The sequence below is a fragment of the Bombus impatiens genome, unplaced genomic scaffold (genome assembly GCF_000188095.3).
Source record: "Bombus impatiens unplaced genomic scaffold, BIMP_2.2 scf_0191, whole genome shotgun sequence".
Taxonomy (NCBI): Eukaryota; Metazoa; Arthropoda; class Insecta; order Hymenoptera; family Apidae; genus Bombus; species Bombus impatiens.
This window is the reverse complement of record NT_176610.1, coordinates 643,762-649,594: the sequence shown is the minus strand read 5'-3', so window position 1 is coordinate 649,594 and position 5,833 is coordinate 643,762.

Below are 5,833 nucleotides of genomic sequence, written 5' to 3'. Positions count from 1 at the left end.
CCCCCCCCCAGAGTAATAAAATGTCAGAATCTCAATATTATTACATTATAAAAAACTTGTTAGATAAACTGTTAATATTAATTTAATCGTTTAAATTATGGTTTCAGATGAAGATATTATAGTATAAATTACAAGCAAATTTTAGATCTTGTAAAAGAAGGTTCGACAATGTACTTATGTACTTTTACACATTTTGCCCCTCCCCTCTCCAAGAAAGACTTCTGGATCTCTTATGTCCGTACGAAATGACGCTCCCTGTAACAGACGTCGCTCCAACACACGTATGCCTCAGCCTTATTATTGAAACAAATTTTTCCTCATATTCTTTTTTTTATCATTTATATAAATACTATATATTATGTATTATATATATATATGTATATTATTTACATTATTATTTACATTATTATTTACATTATTATTTACATTATATACATATATATATATATATTATATATATATAATAATGCACGCATTTTCCATTGAAATTCTATAAATTTACATTTAGAATAAACAATGAAACTTGTAGTCTGACACTGTAACCTTACACCGATTTCCGAACATATCTACACAACTACTTACTTTGCATATGAATTAGAGTTTAGATTCAAGTTTTAGTAACTAGTTACAACCTTTACGCTACATTTCCCTTCGTGTCAAGTGTACTATCCTTTTTATCACAATATTACCATAAAATGTAGACCTATTGAATAAAACAACAAAAGGAAAACAGAACCTTCGACAAATTTCAAAATTTAAAAACTATAAAATAACGATTTCGAATATCTTCATGTTTTCCAGATATTACTAAAATCATATTATTTCATGTTACTAACAATTGTCAATAAATTATCGAGAACTTATTAATACTCATCGCTATATTTACAAGTTAGGGATAAAGCAAATAGTACTTCTCGAAATAGTATAGTATTCTTCTATTACATGAAATCCTGAAAATTAGTAGATAATTGTTCTTTTGTTAACAATTTAACTTACTAACCGAGTCGTCCTTCAATTAAAATCTTTTATAATCGCAGAATTAAGAGTTAATAAAAATTAATCAATCTTTATTAGATCGATTTTAATCCTTACAAGTATAAGTGCAGATGAATCAACATGTTAAGATTGAAAATTCCCAAATAAAGAAATTCTATTTCCGGAGATTTACATTCCCAGTAACGAGTTAACTCGTCTTGTTAGTTCGCAGGGTTTTTGAATACAAAACACGCTTCACTGTAAGTACGATATATGTACATTTTATACTTGTAAGATAAATTCAAGTTGTTGATATATGGAACTATCAATAATGTTTCAATATATCTCCTATTTCATGGCACAATATATTAAAAGATACAACACGTTCGAACATTATACTCTTTCTGCCTTAATTACCACGCTAGGTGTATTAACCTGTGAAAATGAAAATGTGACAAATCGTTACCGTGGCAAAAATTCAGTGACAATCGGTGATAATCCTACCGAGATGTACCTATGTCAGAATCGGCATGTGTTCTCTAAAAAATGAAGAATTATGGACCGATGAATTTTACGACAAGGGTTGCCGACTCCCCGAGGATACATGGAACACTGTACAAAAGAAGGGGCTAACGCAGGCGAACAAAATTTCAGTCACGTAGGAATGTCTTCGACCGCACAGCATGGAACACTTGCAGTGCTGCTTTTGCACTTCCGAATAACGACATTCGCCATGCGTGAGGTAGTGTCAGGTTGCAGAATACGAGATTTTTTTTATCACTATGCGTTCTTAGAATACTAGCGACAATCTGTCAAAATCCTCTAAAATTTTGTATTTTTCATTGCTTTTTTTTTCTTTTGTATACATTTACTTTCATTGTCAATGTATCAATTTTCCATTTCTATATTTCTTTTAACAACTTTTAAGACTTTTCATTCCTATATTTTCAAAAATAAATTTTTAAGAGTTTTTATTTCTATATTTCTTTTAACAATATGTTACACTCTAAACAAAATTTATAAGCAAAAACAAATACATACTTCTGTAATGCGATCTAGGTAATGTTATATGAGAAAAATTAACTTTTTAAATATTACTGTCGCGACTTACTGTATATGCGACGACGCGACGAACTTCCAAACCAAAACGAAAATTGGAAGAAAGGAGAGGAAAGAAACACGAATCATGCGTAAATTGTTATGTAGGATTATGTATCTCTTCTTATTTCCGCAATTTTCTCACGAAATCTATATTCTAACATATACCTCAACATAGTAAAGAACAAACAAAAATAAATTGTAGTGTAATTCAACTTAAAAATTGTTAAATTAATAAAATTAAAAAACGTATAGTAAATGTGTAAATGTAAATCACTGTTTGTTTCATAATTTTCCCATGAATATCCCAATTTCCCATGACGCTATTCACATGCTCCTACCTAAAGGATTAATAAAAGTAAACTCCTGTTATCTTGTCTTTCTGTTCTATTTGAAGTATTGCCTTAGCTATTTAAAAACTTAGGGTTTCAAAAAAATCAAAGGAAAAATAATATTAGAGTGGTGGTCATAGGTACTGGATCACGTACTTGTTACATTTATTGAAAAACTAACAAATTTTACGTGCATGATGCGAATGAAATAACAGATTTATAATAAAATAAATAATTAAAGAATGGAAATAACGAAGAACATTCAATTTTTATTACATATCATCCGGTGTCCGAATACTTATGGTCGGCATAATGTCAGTTCAATTATTCCTTCGATATTTTAATGGATGAACAGAAAAGATTCCTATGCTAACTCATATTAACATAGAAAAATGAATATTATATTACACATAAACAAATACAAAAACATTTTGCCTCGGTTTTATGTAATATAATTGTATTTTCGATCAATCGCGGGGAGACGAACTCACGAGGAGGGACGTCAACGGGAGTCGTAAATTCCCGTTACGATTATAGCAATCGACACCACGAGTTGATCGATCCCCTGATTTCCGTTAGGATAATAGGGGTGGTTGAGTTAGTATAACACTGTGATTCACAGAATTATAAGATTTTATTTTCAACACTTAAGTTACACTGTTGAGTAGATATAATTCCTAGATGACAACTTGTAGCACGAAGGTACGATAGATATGCACGCTAGAGCAAGGCTCTTAGACTTGAACTTCGTATGTTAGTGGACGTAGCACTAGAAGATACTTAGTAGAGGAAGTGAGTGCTCGTGCTCGTGCTTAGATTTGGACTTAGTTGGTGAGTTTTCTCGCGGTATAGAAGAAGTAGTTGACTCTTCCAACGGTGTAGAAGTTTGACTTGACTCTCCTGAGGTCGTAGGAGCAGTGAGTTACAGTCTCGATGTTGGGTCGTAGGAAAGCTCGTGATGGGTGTGTCCAGCGCACGGGCCCATCGGATCTGTTCGTAGCTGTGTCGGAGGAAAGCTAGCGATGGGTGTGTCTAGTGCACGGGACCATCGGATTTGTTCGTGACGATTTTGGCTAAGAGAGTGAGGGAAATAGGCTTCGTTGTTAATTGGTTAAACGAAGGCTGGTGGACTAGGAAGGGTCTTAGCTGCCCTCGATAGAAAGTTGTTATTAGGAAGCATCGTACGCGGGAAAACCCAACTTTCCTTTGTCAAGCCGTAGTAACAATTATTCTTAGCAAGCAAATTAATGGGATTTATAACGGGGACTTGAGGTTATTGAGGGTACACCGTAAAAGGGAGCGGACGTCTGATGTCCGTCGGTTTATTTGTTGAAATTACAATCAATTCTCGCGTTGAGAATTTTCAGTAATTTTTCTGGCGTGGCGCAGTGACATGGCTGTTTATTTACAATAAGTTAATACTTATTATAGATAGGTATAATTTATAAGTATTATAAGTAAGTGCATATGCTTAATTTGGATAATTAAATGAATCTAACGTTTAGGTCTAGCTGGTAGTGCCTCTTCAGTCTGCGAATCTGGTCCGTAGTATCGAGTAGTCCAGTGATTAGGGGGTTTCGGTGTTCGGCAAGAACTTAGCAAGCAAATTAATGAGATTTATGACGGGGCTTAAGGTTATTGAGGGTACGCCGTAAGAAGGAGCGGACGTCTGGTGTCCGTCGGGCCTGCGGTGTATGACCTGGCCCAGGTAGAGAGTCGCCCGGCGTAACAATAATGTTAATATTATACAATACATTATACTGTGTACTTGTATAGCACAGAAAGTATGACTATTATATTTTTACATTTTAAAAAAATATTCTAACAAGTAGTCTTCTAACGTTTTCATCGTATTCATCGAAAGAAATGACAGTTGTATCTATCAATAAATAGTCGTAGCACAAACGCAATTTCGCTTTCTGGTGAAAATACATGTATCACAAGAATAAAACACTGAGGAGTGAAATTTCAGAGTAAACTTCCAACAATAACACTACCCTGACAATCATATTAAAGAGCAAGGGTTAACAGGAATGTCTCACAGTTGAAACTGCTATTGGTCGTAATCAGGAAGATACGACACGATAACGTAACACCATGGCACGTCATACAATTACAAATCGTTGAAACGAGACCATTCGAAAGCGTCCAGGAATGCATCTTCATTCAAATTGAATACAGACGCGTGTCTTTAACTCTTGGAAAGTGGAACAAAGCGAATGTAGGTCGGCACGTGCGGTAATTATGTCTGGACGCATGTTATGCACCCCCTATTGAGGTTTGCGCGAACACGGAGGGGTGGAAATGCTCGTGAGACGTGTTTGCAGCGATCCCTATAACCGTATTGTCAAACTGAAAGACACTTCATTTACGATGAATTAAAGTCTCATTCCCTCGTGGGTCGAGAAGGTCCATATTCGATCGCTTTCATCATTCACGGACAATGTGTTCCCCCGTGGTACTTGTGTTCATTCAAACACTATTTGAAAGCACTTTTTGGGCCAGTCTGCTCGTACTCACGCTGCCTTTCTTCACCGCTTACCTGACCATAAATTGACGAATCGGAAAAAAGAATCAGAAGGAAGTTTGACAATATACATGATAAGAGAGAAATATTTTTAGGACATTTTTCTGGGATATAAAAAATTATTCGTGTATTTAATAATGATGGATAGTGTCTCAACTATAACAGGAATTTTAATTATTACCTTATTATTTTAATTATAGGAATTTTCTTTATTACGTTTAAGCCTTATATGGTAGGTTTCTTGTTATACGGATACGATTTGGAGACATACGATGTGCGGTAAATAATATGAACACGTTATATATTAATACTACATCTTAAAACGACGTTTCCAATAGTTCGATATTAGTAATTGAATAAAATATGCATATGTATCAATATTTTGTAACTTTCATATTCTAATTCAATCTCTTCTTAAAATCAGTTTCTTATAAATGATGAAATTTGTAAAGTGTAATTTCAACGTTATTATATAAGGTCAGATTGTGTCCGGTATCTTCGAAATATTTAGAGAACTGACAAAAACTTGTAATCCTAAATCCCCTTAATCTTAAAACCAAATAAAGGAACAATCTTGTGTAATAGATTTTTTAAATCGTTTTCCTGTAAAAATGGAAAATTTAATTTATCTTAATGTTCCTTTGTAGTCTTCAAGTAGAGGAAAAGAATAAAAACCAACGAAATAGTATGTACCACTGTCATTAAAAAATAAATGGAAAATCCATGTCCGAACAGTGGTTATTCATCTGCCAGTCGGGAACCTACGTTGCTATGATCACAGTGCTGATAAATAAATTGCCAATTAGTGGCAAAAAAATGCAGCGAAGTGAAGCAAGCGTTGTGTTCGTGAAGGAAAGGTTTCTCTCTACTCTGTATAACTGTTTCAACGCGAAGTATTGGC